Source organism: Oryx dammah, unplaced genomic scaffold, assembly GCF_014754425.2.
Source record: "Oryx dammah isolate SB20612 unplaced genomic scaffold, SCBI_Odam_1.1 HiC_scaffold_12, whole genome shotgun sequence".
Taxonomy (NCBI): Eukaryota; Metazoa; Chordata; class Mammalia; order Artiodactyla; family Bovidae; genus Oryx; species Oryx dammah.
In genome coordinates this window covers 17,593,714-17,615,052 of record NW_024070196.1, presented here as the reverse complement: position 1 = coordinate 17,615,052, position 21,339 = coordinate 17,593,714, and the positions used below count along the sequence as shown (strand labels likewise).

The 21,339-nt window shown below is 42.9% G+C and overlaps 1 protein-coding gene across 1 annotated transcript in view; it reads right to left on the bottom strand.

Moving 5' to 3' along the window:
- The window catches only part of MAML3 (mastermind like transcriptional coactivator 3), a 451,078-nt gene that overhangs the window by 185,550 nt on the left and 244,189 nt on the right, over nucleotides 1-21,339 (bottom strand). The gene's annotated exons all lie outside the window — the stretch shown is intronic.

Here is a 21,339-nt window from a genome sequence, read left to right as displayed (position 1 = left end):
AAGCCTTAGCTATTATTATCTTAAAAATGTGATTTAAAAGTTTTTTTAAAAATGCAGTGATACCCACTGAAACAATTGCAACTGAATCTCTAAATACATATAGGTACAATGATATATTTTTGTTCTCTAGCTTGCAATAGCCTAATGTTTTCCAAGCATCCTGTATAACTTTTTAAATATAAACAACAAAAATCAAATTTGCAATTCAAGCCTGAGTCCAAGTGCTAATGCATTCGTGTCCTAGATTGTAGAACAGCGCTGCATGGTTGGGGCTCAAATCAAATACATTTCCAGGATGTGACCCGAATGAAGCTACTGAGTATTTCCTTTTCCTTGAGGGCCTAGAGTTCCCCACTGCTGGCCCCTTTAAGCCAAATCTTGACATATATTTCCTGTACCAGAATTGGGAATGGAAGAAAGATATTAAATAAGAAACATCTTACAGTTTTTCTTTTGTTGCTGTTCAGTCACTCAGTTGTGTTCGACTCTTTGTGACCCCATGGACTGCAGACGCCAGGCTTCCCTGTCCTTCACTATCTCCTGGAGCTTGCTCAAACGCATGTCCATTGACTTGGTGATGCTATCTAACCATCGGTCCTCTACTGCCCCCTTCTCCTTTCATCTTCAGTCTTTCCCAGCATCAGGGTTTTAATTGTGTCCAGAACAGCAGAGCCATCTCAGCATCCCTCCTGTGCCCCATCTTTGCTAGGCAGCAGGGTAGACTGAGAGTCTGACTCCCTCCTTCTGTCCCTCTTGGGGGATGGAAGGAGAGTGGGCAGGAGGAGACAGGACCTGCAGGCTAAGGAACTCGCAAGCAGCAACTCTCCTGCTCACAACTGCCTACACATGGAAATGTCCTGGGGACTCCCCACACCCCAGGGACTCAGGTCAAGGTCTCCTCCCTAATAACCTTATCTCAGGAAATCCCTGGGGAAACCATGGGATCAGTGAGAGCCTTTATTTTCTTGGGTTCCAAAATCACTGCAGATGGTGACTGCAGCCATGAAATTAAAAAACACTTGCTCCTTGGAAGAAAAGCTACAATCAACCTAGACAGCATGTTACAAAGCAGAGACATTACTTTGCTGACAAAGATCCATCTAGTCAAAGCTATGGTTTTTTCCAGTAGTCATGTATGGATATGAGAGCTGGACCATAAGAAAGCTGAGTGCCGAAGAATTGATGCTTTTGAGCTGTAGTGTTGGAGAAGACTCTTGAGAGTCCCCTGGACTGCAAGGAGATCAAACCAGTCCATCCTAAGGGAAATATTCATTGAAAGGATTGATGCCTAAGCTGAAGTTCCAATATTTTGTCCACCTGATGTAAAGAACAGACTCATTGGAAAAGACCCTGATGCTGGGAAAGACAGAAGGTAGGAGGAGAAGGGGACGACAGAGGATGAGATGGTTGGATGGCATCACTGACTCAGTGGACATGAGTTTGAGCAAGTTCTGGGAGTTGGTGATGGACAGGGAAGTCTGGCGTGCTTCAGTCCATGGGGTTGCAAAGAGTTGGACGTGACTGAGTGACTGAACTAAACTGAACAGGCAGTCCCTGGTCCTTCTACTTCCCAAAGATGGAAGCCTCTTAATATGATTTGTGCCCTCATGGAAGAATCACAGGAACTCTTCACCAAGCGTCGGCTTCCTTGTTCCGCTCTTCTTGTTTTATTACATGTACACGTTTCCTCCCATTTCGGGACACTGCAGGACCCGGAGCTGAAGTCATCCCCTGCCTGCGACAGTGGGGGTCTCTCGTGTGTCAGTTACTCTGAAGGAAACAGATCCTCCTCCACAGTGATTCCAGCACAGGGCTCTCGCCTACAGTGTGGCCTGATGGCTGTGCTTCTGTGAAACTCTGTGGGTATGTGTGTGTGTGATAGAGAGAGTTGAAACAGGGAGAGACAGAATGGTTTGGGATCAGTGATACGACATCCAAACCAGTAGTAATAAGAACAGCGAAGCCTTTGGGGTTATAAAGCGCTTTTATGCAGGATCATATATTATCCACATAGCAAACCTCTGGGGAAGGTCATGCATGTGCTGGTCTGATGGCTTTACAGGAGGTGAAATGGAGAGGGCGGATGATACCCAGAACAAGGAGGAACATGGCTGAGATGACTGGACCTCTGCTGACATTTCCAGCAGATTCTAAACGGTCCATGAGAAAGATATTCTTTCTTCCTGTAGGCTTTTAGCAGTGCCAGGATGCTAAAACAAAACAAAAAACAAAACTCAACTCTTATTGACTGTCCCTGACTTTGCATGAAATCGGGGAGGATCTGGGAGCTTGGAATAAAAATGATGATCCTGCTATTAAGATGATGAAGATTTTAAGATAGAAGATAATTGGGGGTAACCATCAGATTCCTGTCTCCTCCTACAGAGTCTAAAAGGTGGGAAGGATTCACTTGAACCACCTTACAGAGGAGGAGATTAGGCAGAGTGAAATTAGCACTGTGTCCCAGATTACAGTGCCTGGGGTGGGGGGTAAGGTGGGGCATTCAGTTCAGTTCAGTTCAGTCGCTCAGTCATGTCCGACTCTGCGACCCCATGAATTGCAGCACGCCAGGCCTCCCTGTCCGTCACCAACTCCCGGAGTTCACTCAAACTCATGTCCATTGAGTCAGTGATGCCATCCAGCCATCTCATCCTCTGTCATCCCCTTCTCCTCCTGCCCTCAATCCCTCCCAGCATCAGGGTCTTTTCCAATGAGTCAACTCTTCTCATGAAGTGGTCAAAGTATTGGAATTTCAGCTTTAGCATCAGTCCTTCCAATGAACACCCAGGACTGATCTCCTTCAGAATGGACTGGTTGGACCTCCTTGCAGTCCAAGGGACTCTCAAGAGTCTTCTCCAACACCACAGTTCAAAAGCATCAATTCTTCAGCACTCAGCTTTCTTCACAGTCCAACTCTCACATCCATACATGACCACTGGAAAAACCATAGCCTTGACTAGACCGACCTTTGTTGGCAAAGTAATGTCTCTGCTTTTCAATATGCTATCTCAACCTGGATTCAAATTCAGACTCAGGTGACTGCATAAGCACTTGCCCTCATGCAGGTGGTGAAGCACAGCAATGCCTTCATCAGTGACCCTGGGATCCAACGCTAATCATGATAAAGTGTTTTCAGACATTTTCAGGACTCATCCTTATTCCACCTTCTCCTCACCACCTAAAGCCAACTGCACCTCAAGGACATCTGTTCTTATCACTGGTGATTTTTATCTTAATAAAAGATTTTTATCTCATTTTCCACCTCCAACGCCACTCCCTTACTTCAGATCATCAACACTGCTCTCATGATTTCAGCAGCAGCTCCTGACTAGCCTGTCTGCTCCAGTCTCGCCTCTTCTCCAACCAATTCTCTCCGTTGTCTCTCTGTTGGGGCTGTGATTTTTCCTTATAAAATGTGAACCCATTCTTCACTTGCAGCTCCTCTGGAGCTGTCTGCTGTCATCAGCATCATCTCAGCCTCACACGACGGCCCTCCACAACTTGATGTTTACCACTGCTCGCCTCTCCAGTCTCGGCTATCACCTTGAACCTTCTTCCCCTCCACTGGCCCTCCAACTCCAAGCAAATCTAAACCTTCAGCTCTGCTTAATTATTTGCCATTCTCAGGACGCATGGTGTTTGCTCTCTGTCTCTCTGAGTCTTGGCATATGTTATACTCTCACCCAGCTTCTTCACCCGACCAATTCTATTTGTCCATCACCATGCAGTTTAGACATTGTGTTCTATACAGTCTCTCATGACAGCTCCTCTGCACACATCCTGATCTTGGAGACCCTTGAGGTGCTTCCATAGCACCTAATACACATCAGACCGTAACAGCTTGCCTTTTCCTTCATAAGATTGTAGGAATGAATGAAAACTAGGAAGATTTCTCAAATAACCACACTCAGTTTGTGTAACTGATCCCTAAAGCAGGCACTTGAAAAATGTTGGCCTGTATGGTGTTTTAATGACAAGTAAGTAAATGTATGATTTATTTTGGTTATTTTAAAAGTCTGGAAATGGCCCACAGACTGTCCCTTCCTTAAGATGCTGGAGAACTCTATGGGTCCAGGAAACCTATGTTGAGAACAACTTGAGAGCATATGAAGAGCGTCGTGGTGAGGAAAAGTGAATCTGAAACCCAGAGACTTTATGTAACATTACCAGGTTCACAGGTTTTGACATGTTTGTGAACTCAAAATGCTGGGTATTTTCATAGTTGAAATTTTTAAATTTCCTTACACAGGTTTCAAGTGGTTTTCACCCACCAACATGCTCTTTCCAACCAAAAGTGTGGGTGAACTTCCTTCTCCAAATAGTAGAGATATAAGTATACAAGAATTAAAGGTGAATTGCAGGTGCTATAAGTAATTTAGAGGCTCCAAGAGAATATTCTGGTTATGCTAATCTGCTCTGGTCAAACCAGAAGATGATTCACGGCATCAGTTTTCATATGGTTACTTTCTTCTCATTCTATCAGTAGATAATAAGCATATGAACACACGGATAAATCTGACTTGCTTATTTAATATATTTGATGAGTGACCCAGAATATTCATGTGTGAGATATATTAATTAGTAGAATACAAATAGAGTGGAAAACATTTCCAGAACTGTCCTCTAGATTTCAGTGTCCTTAGAAAGGATCTTTTGAGGTTTCTTTAGAGGTTCAGTTTTCTAGATCAGTGACTTTACAGTGACTTGGGAAGCTATTAAAAATGCAGGTTTCTTGGTCCCACATCCTCAGTTTGATTTTATCCCCCAAGGTGGGGGCCAGATTGGGACACAGACTGGTGCCACAGGCATCTAAAGAAACTTAATAAAAACCTCCAATTTCTCAGAGTTCGTCCAACAGTCCCAGTTTTTAGAAGTTTCTATCTAGACTAACAATTCTGTCAGAGTCCTGAAATTCTGAAGTCGTCCGTTTGATTAAAAATATATACGCACGCAAACCTAATGTATGTCAGTATCAGATGGTCCTGGGAATTCCCTGGTACCCCGTGGTTAGGACTCAGTGCCTCACTGCTGTGGGCCTAGGTTTGATCCCTGGTCAGGGAACTAAGGTCCCACAAGACACAGAGTGGCCAAAAAAACCCCAAAACAATAAAGAAAAAAACCCCAGAAAAATATCATATGTTCCCGAGTTGACTGGTGATGCTCATAAACAAAATCAAGAAACAAAGCTCTAGATGGAGATATTTCCAAGCACAGGGGAGCTTGAGTCCTGTAGGAGCTTGCTGAATTTCTACAAGACTTTACATGAAAATGTTTATTTTTTATATTTGTGGTTTCTCTGAGTAGGATAATATCCTAGATCGTTTTCTCCCTTCATATTATACATACTTACCTTCACTTTCATTCCTCACGAACTGAAGGTCTGTTGTATGCCTGATGGGTGGGTTCATTCCCAGAACAAAGACCACGTAAGAAAGTGAATGTATGTCAGATGTATGTTGAGAAAAGTCGAATATGTTTGTTTTAAGGGAATCTATGTGAAGAGTCTACATGTCCAGATAGCATCATCAACTCAGTGGACATGAACTTGAGCAAACTCCAGGAGAAAGTGTAGGGCGTGCTGCAGTCCATGTGGCTGCAAAGAGTTGGACATGACTTAGCAACTGAACAACAGCAATGTGAAGGGTACAGCAACCCGCATAAAAAAGATAAATCTTATCATAACTTCTGAAATCTGCTTTGTCAGCCTTTACACTCCTCACATTATTTTAGAGAGAAAACAACTTTACTACCTAATAAAATTCAGATGAGTTTAAATACAGACACACAGAAAATCTGCCTGAGAGCCCAGAGTTTAAAACCTCTACCTGTGACCATTCCAGGACACAGCTTCTTTGGATCTAATCAAGAGGAAATTTGGGTCTTTGGAGGGGATGTCAGTTAAAAACCTGACATCCCCTCTGGTCCCAGTCCAGTTGTTGGGAGTCAGTGCTTTCAATGTCGTAGTTCAATCCTTGGTCTAGGAACTAAGATCCCACAGGGGTGGCACAGCCAAAAAAGAAAAAAAAAAAAATCTGTGTTCTGAAATGCTCCAGGAAGAAATGGATCATCTTAAAAGTGGCCTCGCCCTCCCGGAAAGCATCTGAAACCTCAATTACTAGGCCCAAGGGAATGCTGGGGCATTGCTGAGCCCCCAGCCCAAAGGAAAAGGACCAGGCAGAACGTTCTGGGAGACTGAGTTTAGCTTTAGAAATGACCGTGATCTTTTACCTTTTTGCTATCATATATTGTATTGCTCAGTCACTCAGTCATATCCGATTCTTTGTAACCCCATGGACTGTAGCCCACCAGGCTCCTCTGACCCTGGAATTCTCCAGGCAGAAATACTGGGTGGGCAGCCATTTCCTTCTCCAGGGGATCTTAGTGACCCAGGGATAGAACTCGCATCTCCTGCATCGGCAGGTGGATTCCTTATCACTAGTGCCATCTGGGAAGCAAACTCTATTCCCAAGTCATCTTAGATATGTACACACAAGAGTGGTGGTGCCTCTTTCCAGCGTTCGGAATGTGGATGCCCGCCCAATTCCAGCTGCAAGCCGCTAAATTAAGACATTCTTTAAAAGCATTTTAAATCTTTTGTGTGTGGCTGAATTTTTAGGGACCCTTTTATCCTTCAGTTATGCCTAAACTGCACCACCCGAATTCACAACAGCACATTGAGAATGGATCATAAAACGTCAGGAGCAGTGGCAGTCAAGGCCCTTAACACTGGGAAATGCCAAGTCCCAAGATGTCCTCAAATCTCCATATTTCCAAATACATGAATGTTGGTAGAGGCTCTTGGCTTTCTCTTGATTAAATAAATAACATATATTTTCATTGCAAGTCAGGTGAATTCTGTGCACTCTTTATATCTGAAGTAATGAAGTATTTCACAAGCTCCATATATGTAGTTCAAATTGGTATTTCAGTGAATTTATTAACTTTGTTGAAACTGAGACTATCTCTGCAAATGCCAGCTTTCAAATCTCCTCACATAGTGTTCAGTAGAAAGAACTAACTGGTAAGTTTTTATTGGAAAATCTGGCTCACTGAAGATATTATAGTCATTTAATCTTCTAATTGGTTGAGACCTTGCAATGTACATGCTACATGCTTTACGTATATTGCTGGTGATGGTAGTTTAGTCACTAAGTTGTGTCTGACTTTTTGTGATCCCATGGACTGTATAGCCCGCCAGGCTCCTCTGTCCATGGAATTCTCCAGGCAAGAATACTGGAGTGGGTTGCCATTTCCTTCTCCGGGGGATCTTACCCAGCCAGGGATTGAACCTGGTCTCCTGCATTGCAGACGGACTCTTTATCAATGGAGCCACCTAGGAAGCCCGATTGTTAATCCTCTCAATACCCCTATGACGGAAGAGAGGTGGCCTCAGAGACTGTGGTCATTCGTCCCAAGACACATGGCAGAGCCTTACTTAGTTCCATCTGCCTCTCAAATCTGCATTTTCACTTACTGCACTGTTCTGCATCTGATAACTCCTGTCCTGATCAAACACAAGCAAATGTGGCTCAGAAATTCTGGGAAAATGTTTTCGACACTGGTGTCGTGACAGGCTAAGGAGGATGTGTTCACGTGTTTTGAGTCAGAGCTGCCTGATTCACAGAAAAGCATCGTGCTCCTCTACGAGCAAAGATGTTACTCTGCAAATTTAGCATGTGTTTGAGACGTGATGATAGCTGTAGCCTTGAAAACTTCAGGAGGGAGCAGATGTGTGCATCCCTTGGCAGCTTCCTTTGCTCAGTAGCTTTCTGTAGGAAAAGCTCCGCTGAGATCTGCAGTTGCCATCAGAATTCTACAGTCTGAACGCCGCACTGCTCTGTCTTTTCAGATACATAAACACACACACACACACACACACACACACACACTCACGACACTACATCTAAGGACAAGAAACAATTTCCTTAGGAATATCTCCTCCTAGAATGTCTTGCATACATTAGCTACTCAAACACGCCTGTGTGCATGACCTTGTATTACAATCTGAAATTCCTAATGGGATTTTATTTAGAGCTGTAAAGAAATGACAGCAAAGGAGGTCGGGGAAGAAGAAGGGAAAACCGTAGGGAGGAAGAGGGCAAATGGAAAGATCAGATCTTATCTGCGTCCTTCACAGCTGGAGCCTTACACCGACAACACAGACCGAAGAACAGGCATGTTGGAACGAAGCGTGAGGTTTCAATCTGTTTATTTTCTGGGAGGAGGGAGGCAGCAGGAGAAATACTTCAGGGAGGCTGAGCACTTTTCTCTCCCTTGGGTAGGAATCAAGAATATTTTTATTTCACTGTTTACTCAACATGTCCCTTCTTTCTAATGAGAAATTTTTCTTTTTGCTTATAGCCCCTTCCAGGAGTACCTCCATCGCCCTGACGTCCTGTCCCACTGCTCATGGGATGCAAACAGCCCCCAGCGCCTGATCCTGACACCGCTTTTGAATAAAAATCCAAGCACGTGTTTATCTCCCTTTGGAAAACAAAAGTATTGAAATAAGATCTCTGAGTCTATTAAAAGCCTCTTGTTTCCCTCAACGAGGTCAGACATTGCTCTTCCTTGTGAGTTGGAGTTTACAGACAGCAAAGGAAGAGAATTCTTCATCTCTCTCTCTCATACACACACACACACACACACACACACACACAAAACCCATCTCAGTGAGCAGACAGGACGTTATTCTTATTCCTGGATGGCGTCTGACTCCCACACCTCCCTTTCTTAGCAGGTTTTTGCCCCAAAGCTGAAAGCTAAGGGCTCGCCTTCAGTTGCCAGCAAAGAGATCACCCATTATTTATGTCTTCAGAGTAACTTTGTCCACAAATAGGAGACAAGGCAGAAAGAAGGAAAGGGTTTTTCTCTCCAGGATGAATCTCCCGGGGGTGGCGAGGTCCATGTGTAGACAGGCGCTTTCTCACTTTCAGGCAAACACGGGTATGATTTAACCAGCTCTGAGGATGTTCCAGTGGGCAGAGGCAGGCAGGGCACCACGCACTCAGCCCATAAACAGCAGAGCTCCGGAGGCTGTCATCTGTGGGGAGAAGCTGCTCAGCTTCATCCCACCAGCTGAAATTCATTTTCCAAAAGAAATTAGACCAAGGTACTGTTGTTATAGCAACAGTCAGAGTCACTTACACAGCCTCTTTCCCACAACCTCACTCTGACTTCCTGGGCAGAGATTTTAGTTATGCACAGGGAGTGACCACAGCTGAGCCGGGGTGGACCCTTTCTTTGCCCTTTAAGGCGTGGAAGCCTAAATCCTCTATTCCAATCTAAAGCTAAAAGATCAGACCCTCATGTTTTACAGAGCTCTCCCAGTCCTGAGAGTCAACAAACAGGGAAGATCAGAGAAAAGCCTTGGCATCTGATGTTTTCATCTCTTGGGTACTGGACACGCGACCACTGAATTTTCTGGGGGTCCCCAAGTACTAGCTGTTTCACAGTGAGAATTTCTAGTGAGTCTGGTAATGGTGGCCATCAGCACCACATTCTGAACTGCTTTATTACTTTCATCCTCTGGGACTTTATTCTTGGGGGTGTGGAACTCCCAATATGATAGCCTAGTCCTAGCCCCTGGAAACAACCATCAGCTCCAAAATGCCACTTTCTTAATGAAAATGTACATCTCTTACCAAACCTTTATAGCAAATAGCCTACTCAGGAAGACAGCAACATACTAGTGGTTAAAATCTATGAAGCCAGCGCTCATGATGAACGTGAACTGTGTCCCTCCCCAAATTCATATGCTGAAGTTCTAACCCACAATAGCTTAGGATGTGAGAGTATCTGGAGAGGGGGTCTTTAATGAGGCCCTATGGGCATGCCCTCATCCAATCTAACTGGTATCCAAACAAGAAAAAATTAGGACACAGATAACTCACAGAATGAAGACCACGTAAAGACACAGGGAGAAGACGGCCAGGGACAAGCCAAGGAGAGGGACTTCAGAAAAAAGCAGCCCTGCTGACACCTTGATTTTGGACTTCCAGTACCTGTAACGAATGCATTCCTGAAGCTGAAGTCACCCAGTGAGTGCGCTTTGTTATGGCAGCCCAAGTAGACTAATGCAACCGACAATCTGATTTAGATGGATCTCTGTTCTCTCAGTCAGGCACTCAATAACTATTTTAGAGGAAAATCCTGCAAGATGTGTTCACATGTTGACTCAGTGAATGGAAACCCTACAGCGTGCCGAGTTCTAGAGCAGGCACTAGGGACTCCACTGTGAGTAAGATTCAGTCTCTGATCTCCAGAGTCTTCAGAGTGGAGGGGAAAGAAGCAGATGAACAAGGACAAGGTAATTTGATGTAGATGCCTGTGCTGCGGAAGCACAAAGTGCTTCATGCTCGGTTGCTCAGTTGTGTCCGACTCTTTGTGACCCCCTGGGCTATAGCCCGTCAGTCCAGTTGAGGTAAAGCTTCCCTGGGGGACTGCCATGTAAGCAGAGATGTGAAGGAATCACAGTGAGGAGAAGACACCAGAGGAGAAGAAAGCATGGCTTCTAAGGGAAACTCAAGTGGGGGCGCCTGGCTTGAGCCAGAGTGTGAGGGGGGAGCATTGAGAAACGAGGCTGGAGCACGGAGAGAGCTGTACAGATTGTGGAGGGCTTGTCTGCCACGTTAAGAAGTTTGGACTTTATCCAGAGGCTTTGAGAGGCACTGGAGGAGCAGGGGTCCCTTGGAATGCTAACTTCTGATTGTACAGTGATAGACACTGGTTGCAAACGTCAGATATTTGAAGTGATCGTTATCGTAAAGTGAAGATGCTAAGGCTGACAGAACAAAACGCCACAGACTGGGAGGCTTAAACAGCAGAAATGCATTGTCTCACAGTTCTGGAAGTCCAAGAGGAAGGAACTGGCAAGCTGGGTTTCTCCCAAGGCCTCTCTCCTTGGCTTGCAGGTGGCTACCTTCTATGTCCTCACGTGGCCTTTCCTCCTGTTTGTGCGCATCCCTGGTGTCTTTCTGTGTGTCCAAATTTTCTCTGCTTAGAAGGACACCTTCATTAGATTGGACAAAGGCCTGTCCTAACAGCCTCATTTGAACTTTATCACCTCTTATAAGGCCGTATCTCCAAATACAGTCCCATCCCAAGGCTTCAACATATGAAGTTTGAGAGAAGACACCATTGTAGCCCATAAAGGATCCAATATTCTTCCCTGAATGTCTGATTATGCCAATGGCTAAAGTCACCCTTAACTTACACACCAATAGAGCACACACTTGGTTTTGAAGCAAGGAACCTCAACAATTTTATTTGGTACAGAGCTGAACACTCTGTTTTTTCAAAAAGTGTTTCTCTCCCAATTTTAATCTTAAATTCAAAAGAGACTTCATATTCGCCCCTGAACCATTAGCAAAGGAGCAGAATCAGAGATGACTGTGCTGTGCTTAGTCGTTCAGCCGTCTCCGACTCTTTGCAACTCCATGGACTGTAGCCCACCAGGCTCCTCTGTCCATGGGATTCTCCAGGCAAGAATACTGGAGTGCGTTGCCATGCCCTCCTCCAGGGGGCATGCCTTCCCAACCCAGGGATCGAACCCAGATCTCCTGCACTGCAGGCAGATTCTTTACCAGCTGAGTCACCAGGGAAACCCAAGAAAACTGGAGTGGGTAGCCTACTCCTTCTCCAGGGGATCTTCTCGATCCAGGAATCGAACCAGGGTCTCCTGCATTGCAGGCTGATTTTTTACCAGCTGAGTTACCAGGGAAGCCCTCAGAGATGACTGACTCCAAGCAAAGCCTTGGAAGTAGCCTGTCATGATTTAGAAGCTTCTGAATAATGACCAGCTGTTCTCTGAAGCTTAGTAAATGTTACATTACATTGATAATTTATCGGACTTCATAGAGACATCTGGAGGGAAAATCGAGGCACCAAGAGACAGGGCCACAACCTATTCAGAGAAAGCACAAGGAATGATAGTCAGAATTCCCGCTCCAGCCCCATGCTATAAATTACTTTGCCTGTAAGAAATTCAGAGTTTGTCAACTTTCTGTTCAAATTGTGGTGCGTTGTAAATGTACTGTAACAGTGCACAGTCAAAAGTATGTATTTCAATGGTTTTATCTTTCTTACCTAGCCATTCAGATATTATTGATGCAGTTTTCACTATTGATGCAGTTTCCATTATAATGCCACAGTGAAGTTTGCATAATATTTTCTGTTACCATGTACTTTTGCATGGTTATGGCTCTCTAAAACTCCCCTGGGACAGAATTTTTTTCACCTCGGTTTCAGTTCCGAAGTAAATTTCGACAGATGATGACTTTGGGGCTACTTTGAAGTTATGTGGATGTAAAAGAAAGGAGGATTTTTTTTTTTAACTGCAATGAATATTTTGTTACCTTTTGTCTAATCAAACACCACAAATCAAAACCAGCTGAACATAAAAGTATCAAGCAAGGAAGAGGAAAAGATTTCACTGAAGACTGCCCACACTGCCAGATTTCACTAAATGAGATCTGCATTCACATGCTTATCAGTATTTTAGAAATACCCTGAGTGCACACAACTGAAAATGTCAGGAAGTTGAAAAGAAAAACTATGCACGTGGCGTTTTTCAGATTGCCCCAAAGCACAGCAAATAAACAAACTTAATTATGTGATCAGGCCACAGTGACTTAACCTCTCCGGACCTCCGTTTCCTCAATTATAAAAGGAGAGGGCTGGACTACCTGATCGCCAAGGCTTGTCCCAGCTCTGTTTGGACCCTGGATTCAAATCAACGACTCACTTTCAAAATCACCTTGGAAGGCCCTGTGAACTCAGAAGGGTAGCTGTATTTGCCAGGTAGTTACTGAGTAACTGAGAGCTTCATTTTAAGGCAGAGAGCAGGAAGGCACTACACCCTTCTGCAAAGGTTCCCCAGCTTTAGTAAATCGGAAAGAAAAATTAAACTAAATCCTAATCACCAAGATCTTTTTTAAAAAAACCAGAAACCCAAGGGTGTAAATTACATGGGTCATTTAAAAGAATTTCTCACTTCCTGATGGTCTGCTTGGTGTCAGGTGCTGAGCTCGGTGTAGAAGACAGCAAAGATGCAGAAATTCAGAGCCTGTGCACATTTTCCGTCTGCTCTTAGTATCTAATGGATACTCTGAGAGACTGTTCCTATTTTGCTTAGTTAGCATCTGTCTGACGTAGACAACAGTGATGTTTCCATTCTGGTGACCGTATCTTGGCTAACTTCGCTGATTTATAGAGTGGTGCATAGCTGTCTCTTCACCTCCACCATGAGTGGTTTTGACTAAATGACCTTAAATTACATGAAGAGTCTAAATTGCCTGCTAGTTAACTGGATACTCCACCAGGTTACAGGTAGGAGCTGTCCACTTTGCTGTGTGTGGATCATCGCGTGTGTCTCCTAGAAGATGCAGATGGGTGTGCGTCTAATAATCACAAGGTTGGAGTCACAGGCACTGGGTGCTAGAATTACTTCTCTCATGCCCAGGCTGTGCGTTCTATGGAAGTCAGGTATCTATTCTTATTCTCCCTTTTCTCCTGGACAAAATAATCTCCAAAATCCCTTGCAGATCCAACAGCCTAGAATTTTAAAATCTCTAGGTCAGCTTGGATATGGTTGAATGGCATTTTAGGTTTCCTCTCAACCTTGTGGGTTTTTTCTAAAATATGCAACAAATTCCTAACTTTGAAAGAATTGAAAAGTTTGCATTGATCACTGTTTCTACACTGTGTAGTAAAACTTGATTAATTTAATTTCTGCTAATTTTGCCTTTAGCTGTAACTTGGCTAAGGGCCCAACCTGATGTTTATCCTGAAGTAAAAAAAAAAAAAAAAAACCTCACTATGTAAAAGAATAGGTATAATAATGATTATAAGGGGAAATGCTTAACTTACTTAAGATAGAAATAGGTTTCATGGACTCAAGGACTCGAGTCCTTGATATAGGTACTATGATTCCTTCCCATATATTAATTAAGGTAGTTCCTGAAGATGTTTATTTATTAATCATTTGATGCTCTAGTTTGGATTGCAGTTGTTACTCTCAAATATCTCACAGATAGTATATATTTACTGCTATACTTCAATTCAGATTTTTCTCTTTTGGGGCAGCAGTTTGCCCAAATTAGTTTAAATTAGGGAGAGTCTATTGTGCCCATCAACGCCTCATCTAAATGGCAGAAATGATGACTATAAAATTTGTCTTAGCTTTGTTGGAACTCTGCAGCTTACCATTTAGTCTGAGCCTCGTAAAGAATGAACATGGAATGATTAATGGCCATTACTGATTTCTTACAGCTGTAACTTATCAGAATATGTATATTCTAATACTGTACCCATGGTAATTATCTCATTACTATGAAGTGTCACAGAAATGCATTATGTGAAGTACACGTTGAATCAAACTTAGTAATTTCTTTTTATGTTCAAAACCCTGAGGCTTAGTGTTCTCTAATAGTTGGAGCTTTGCATGAAAGTTGGGGCTTTGCAAAAAGAGTTGGGGGCTTTGTGGGGGAATAGGGGGCTTAGCATGGGAGTCATGCACATGAGTTGCAGTTCGTGGGCAGAGGCATCACCAGCTTTGTGCCTCTGGACTCTCTTTGAAACACTTCTGCACCTTAATTTCTAATTTGAAAATGGGCATATTTGTGCCTGACCCCTGCCATACCTCATAGAAAGGATTAAGCAGATTAGGTCTATAAAACAGTTGGTCACCAAGAGGAAAGGCATTAAGGAAATTACTCAGCACACAACAGTGGTGAGTTCTCCAACTGCATGAATATTTAATGAACAGGTACACATAATACTTGACATTTCTACGGAGCTTTTCATGCAAGCATTCTTACATCACTTAAAGAAATGCATGGCAACAATTATCAGAGACTGTAGAAGATTAGCTCATAGGCCAGAGAGGGTAGAGATACAGAAGCTTTGTTTCTAATATCAGGGTGTTCCAGAGGAATTAAACATCCAGATCCAGTTATCCCACAAACCTGAAGATACGGCCTTAGAAATAAGGCGATGTTTATTCACGAGTCAGCCACCCATACATCTGAGATGGCCTACACAGCGTGAGAGCAAAAATTCCCAAAGGAGGTGAACACATGGTTGGAGACAGGTCCTCTTAATTAGATGAGAGAAGCCAGCAAAGAGACAAACAATATCAGTGAAAGACTAAAATAAAACATCATCATGAAAGCAGGACAAAGCAAAGAAGAACAATTTGTGGTCAGATTTGTCATGCCAGTTGCAGCTCTGAAATGAAAACTAAGAGTCCACTAAATTAGTATCACAGTAATTCAGTGGGAATCTAAGAGAGGGTTCCTCTGGGACACCCAGCAGCATCAATATCACCAAGGAACTCAGACATGCAAACTCTCGGTCAGGTCTCCAGACTTCTGAATCAGAAACTCGAAAGGTGGGGCCCAGAATCTGTGTTATAACCAGTCTGTCCCCATCCCTGAAACAAGTGATTCTTCTGATTTGAGAATCCGTATTCAAGAACAGTGCTGTCTGGGACTTTCCCAGTGGTCCAGTGGTTAAGACTTAGCCTTCCACTACAGGGGGTGCAGGTTCGATCCCTGGTCAGGGAACTAAGATCCCACATGCCTTGTGACCAAAAAATGAAAACATAAAACAACCAATACTGTAACAAATTCAAGAAAGACTTTAAAAAAAATGGTCCACATCAAGAATAGTGCTGTCTGTTCAACAGTACTCACTGAGGTGATGATGTTCTATATCTACATTTTCCAATACATTAGCCTCGGGCTGTTTGTGGCTATTGAGTACTGGAAATGTGGCTAGTCCTACTAAGGAACCAATTTTTACATTTTGTTCATTTTAGTTAAATTTAAAATCGCTGCATGCGACTAGCAGCAACTCTGTTGGATAGCAAAGTTCTAGAATTCTGCTGTGAATGGATACCAGGTTTTGGGTCAGTAAGAGAAGCAAATGGTGAAGAATGGAGATGCTGTCACGGACTCTTCTATAGATAAAATATCATTTGGAAAAGCAGGAGAGAAAAGGCCTCATGGCTTCTAGGCCAGGAGGTGAAGTCAAGGTTTTTCAGGAAAAGGAAGGCCTGGATGGTTCCACAGGTGAAGGAAATCAGAGAGCAGGAGAGGTGGGCATTAAGACAGGAGGGACAACCTGTGGCTGATTCATGTCAATGTGCGACAAAAGTCACCACAACATGGCAAAGCAACTAGCGTCCAATGAAAATACATTAATTAATTTTTTTAAAAAAGATAGGCGGGACATGTGAAAAATTGTGCAGCAAATGTCTAACTGTGGCAAAATATCCATAATAGAAAGGTTACCATTTTAACCATTTTTAAGTGTACAGTTCAGTGGTATTAAATACATTCATGTTGTTGTACAATCATCTTCACCAGCCATCTCCAGAACTCTTTTCATCCTGCAAAACTAAACTCTATACCCATTAAACTATAACCTCTTATTATCCCACCTCCTCAGACCCTGGCAAGCACCATTCTTCTTTCTGTCTCTACTAATTTATTCTAAACACCTCACATAAGTAGAATCATAGTGTATTCGGGTTTTTTTGTGTGTGACTGGACTATTTCATTTAGTATAATACTTTCAAAGTTCATCCACACTACAGCATGTGTCAGAATTTCCTTCCTTTTTTCAGGCTGAATAATATTCCTATATATCTATATCTATATCTATATATATCTCACTCATCTGTCCAAGGGCGTTTGGGTTGCTTCCATCTTTTGGCTGCTGTGAATAGTACTGTTATGAAGATGGGCTCATAAATGTATCAAGACCTTGCTTTCAGTTCCTTTGGGTAAATACCCAGAAATGGAATTGTTGGATCATACAGTAGTCCTATCTTTAATTTTTTGAGGAACTACCACACTGTTTCACATAGAGCTATACTATTTCACATTCCCACTGAGATATCTGCTTTTGAACCAATGAAGAATGGCATATCAGAGCCACTGAAAGATGGCGCTAAAGGCAAATATGGGGAAGTGTATATATACACTTCTCTGGTGGGTCCGTGATAAGAATCCACCTGCAATGCACGAGCTGCAGGAGACATGGGTTTGATTCCTGGGTCGGGAAAATCCCCTGGAGGAGGGCATGCAGTCCACTCACGTGTTCTTGCTTGGAGAATCCCATGGATAGAGGAGCCTGGTGGGCCACAGTCCACGGGTTGCAAAGAATCCGACATGACTGAAGCGACTCAGCACACACACACATACACACACACACACACACACATCCACACACATACACATGCAATGGAATACTACTCAGTCATAAAAGAATAAAATAACATCATTTGCAGTGACATGGGTGGGCCTAGAGATTATCACACTAAGTGAAGTAAACCAGACAGAGAAAGAAATATCACACAATATTGTTTATATGTGGAATCTAAGAAATGATACAAATTAACTGACTTACAAAGCAGCAATAGACTCACAGACATAGAAAAGAAAGTGAGGATTATCAAAGGTGAAGGGAGGAAGTAGGGATAAATTAGGATAATTTTGGAGATACACAGAGAAGCAACAAAGATGTACTATATAGCAAAGGGAAATATATTCAATATCTTGTAATAACCTATAATGGAAGAGAATCTAAAAAAGAATATATATATATGTATATATATAACTCAATAACTTTGCTGTACACCTGAAACTCTGTAAACCAACTATACTTTTACTAAAAAATTTAAATAAATAAGAGAAAAACAAGGGAATGTTCCCAGATCCCTGGGGCAGAAGTACAGCCTGGACTGTTACAGGACATAATTGTGCTTCCCCATAAAAGATGTGCTGAAGTCCTACCCACAGGACCTTAGAACACGACTCTATTTGGAAAGCAAGTTATAGATATAATTCACTAAAATGAAGTCACGCTGGAATAGACTGGGCTCCTAATCCAACATGTGTGGTGTCGTTCTTATAAGAAGACGAAGATGGGATGGCATGGAGATGCACAGAGTGCCAGGTGGTCTCAGAGGCAGAGAATGGAGCTATGTAGCTGCAAGTCAGGGAGGGCCAAAGAATGCTAGCAAACCACGAGAGGCTAGGAAATGGCACGGAAAGATTCTAAGCAGAGTCTCAGAGGGAGCAGGGCTCTGCTGACACCTCGATTTTGGACTTCCAGCCTCTGGGGCTGTGAGACAATAAATCTCTAGTGTTTTAAGCCAGCTGGTCTGTGGTGCTTCATTACGGCAGCCCTAGGACCTAACACGGCTGCAAGTATGAATCGGCAATAGGCCAAGGTCATCCCATGCCAAGGCCAAAATAAGTGTTTACAAATTACTGTGCATCCAACCTACCAATATGCTTCCTGATACACTGGGATAAGACAGGTTATCAGTCAATGTAACCTATATTTTGAATCATAGTACTTGCTAAAAGATTTTCTTCCTGTCTGTCTTTCACAAGAACAAAAGGCACCTGCACATAGACTGCATGCTTCTAAGAACCAAGGGAGGAAAGAAATCTCAGAGTAGAAGCATGTGGACTAGTGTACAAACAACATCTTGTGACTGTCATTACCTGAATATTGTTCTGAGTTTAATTCACTTATATCTGACTCCTGAATTGTTTTCTGGGTTATTAGTCTGAGTATGGCGCTTGCTTCACCTGTAAAAATCCACTTTCTCAAATTCTTAAGTTTGTCTTCTTTTGCTGACTTTGGACTTTAAAGGTCCACAATTTCAGGGAATGATTTCAGTGATTTTGGGGAACTAGTAATACAGTTATATTCCTAATTTTACACTTGAGTTTTATGGGAAAAGTCAGCATTAAGGTGATGAGAGTCTAGAGATTAAGTCATTTAAGAAAAAGCTGCCTGATATATACAGGTGGATATATTCAGACTTTATTTTCTTGGGCTAAAAAATTACTGCAGATGGTGCCTGCAAGCCATGAAGTTAAAAGACGCTTGATCCTTAGAAGAAAAGCTATGACCAACCTAGACAGCAGATTAAAAAGCAGAGACATTACTTTGCCACCAAAGTTCCATCTAGTCAAAGCTATGATTTTTCCAGTAGTCATGTATGGTTGTGAGAGTTGGGCCATAGAGAAAGCTGAACACCAAAGGACTGATGCTTTTAACTGTGGTGTTGGAGAAGACTCTTGAGAGTCCCTTGCACTGCAAGGAGATCAAACCAGCCAGTCCTAAAGGAAATCAGTCTTGAATATTCACTAGAAGGACTGATGCTGAAGCTCCAATACTTTGGCCACCTGATGCAAAGAACTGACTCATTGGAAAATACTCTGATGCTGGGAAAGACTGAAGGCAGGAGAAGGGGATGACAGAGGACGAGATGGTTGAATGGCATCACTGACTCGATGGACATGAGTTTGAACAAGCTCTGGGCATTGGTGATGGATGGACAGGGAAGGCTGGTGTGAGGCAGTCCATGGGGTTGCAAAGAGTCAGACACAACTGAGTGACTGAACTGACATCCAAGTGGTGAGTGGTAAGGAATCTGCCTGCCAATGCAGCAGACACAAGAGACACAGTTCGATCCCCGGGTTGGGAAGATCCCCTGGAGTAGGAAATGGCAACCCACTCTAGTTTTCTTGCCTGGAGAATCCCAAGGATGGGAGAGCCTGGTGGGCTACAGTCCATGGGATCACAAAGAGTCAGACACAACTGAGCACACACATATCCAGACAAAACTATAATTCTAACAGACACACACACTCCTATGTTCACAATAGCCTAGACATGGAAACAACCTAAGTATCCATGGACAGATGAATGGATAAAGAAGATGTGGTGTGTGTATATACACACACACACACACACACACACACACACACACAATGGAATACTACTTGGCCATAAAAAAGAATGAAATAATGCCATTTGCAGCAACATGGTTGCAACTAGAGATTATCACACTTAGTGAAGTAAGTCAGGAAGAGAAAGACAAATACTATATGATATCACTTACATATGGAATCTAAAATAAGACACAAATGAATGTATCTACAGAACAGAAACAGACTCATGGATGTAAGAGAACAGACTTTTGGTTGCCAAGGGGGAGGGATGGTGTCGGAAGTTGGGGTTAGCAGATACAGTTCAGTTCAGTTGCTCAGTTGAGTCCAACTCTTTGAAACCCCATGGACTGCAGCACGCAAGGCTTCCCTGTCCATCACCAGTCCCAGAGCTCGCTCAAACTCATGTCCATTGAGTCAGTGATGCCATCCAACCATCTCATCCTCTGCCGTCCCCTTCTCCTGCCTTCAGTCTTTCCCAGCATCAGGGTATTTTCCAATGAGTCAGTTCTTCCCCTCAGGTGGCCGAAGTACTGGAGCTTCAGAATTAGCATCATTCCTTCCAATGAATATTCAGGACTGATTTCCTTTAGGATAGACTGGTTTGATTTCCTTGCTGTCCAAGGGACTCTCTAGAGTCTTCTCCAACACCACAGTTCAAAAGCATCAATTCTTTGGTGCTCAGCTTTCTTTATGGTCTAACTCTTACATTCATACATGACTACTGGAAAAACCATAGCTTTGACTAGACAGACATTTGTCAGCAAAGTAATGTCTCTGCTTTTTAATATGCTATCTAGGTTGGTCATAGCTTTTTTTCCAAGGAGCAAGTGTTTTTAAATTTCGTGGCTGTAGACAACATCTGCAGTGATTTCGGAGCCCAAGAAAATACAGTCTGTCACTGTTTCCATTGTTTCCCCATCTATTTGCCATGATGCGATAGGACCAGATGCCATGATCTTAGTTTTTTGAATGTTGAGTTTTAAGCCAGCTTTTTCACTCTCCTCTGTCACTTTCATCAAGAGGCTCTTTAGTTCCTCTTCACTTTGTCATAAAGGTGGGGTCATTTGGGTATCTGAGGTGACTGATATTTCTCTCAGCAATCTTGATTCCAGCTTGTGCTGGAATTGACCATCAGATACACATACAAACTATTTTATACATAGAAGAGATAAACAACACGCTCCTACTATATAGCACAGGGAACTATATTCAGTATCTCATGATAAACCATAATGAAAAAAATATAAAAAAGAGAATATATATGTATATGTATAACTGAATATGAATAAGTGTATAGCAGAAATTAATACAGCATTGCAAATCAACTATACTTCAGTTTAAGAAAAAGAAAAAGCTGCTTGGTTATGAATCCTGGGAGAGTCTCTGCTGGAGGCAGATGTACAGTGGTTGCAAGAGTTGAGGGGTGTGGGGTCACCACTGCCATTTTCTGCAGTACAAGACAAGAGTCGAGATCCCTCAAATATCCTAAGAGAAGAGTTGTGCTGCTGCACCCTGGAAGGGGAGCTCAGCGATGGCTGATGTGAAAGCAATGTGGATTATTTGGTTGAGCTGGATAATC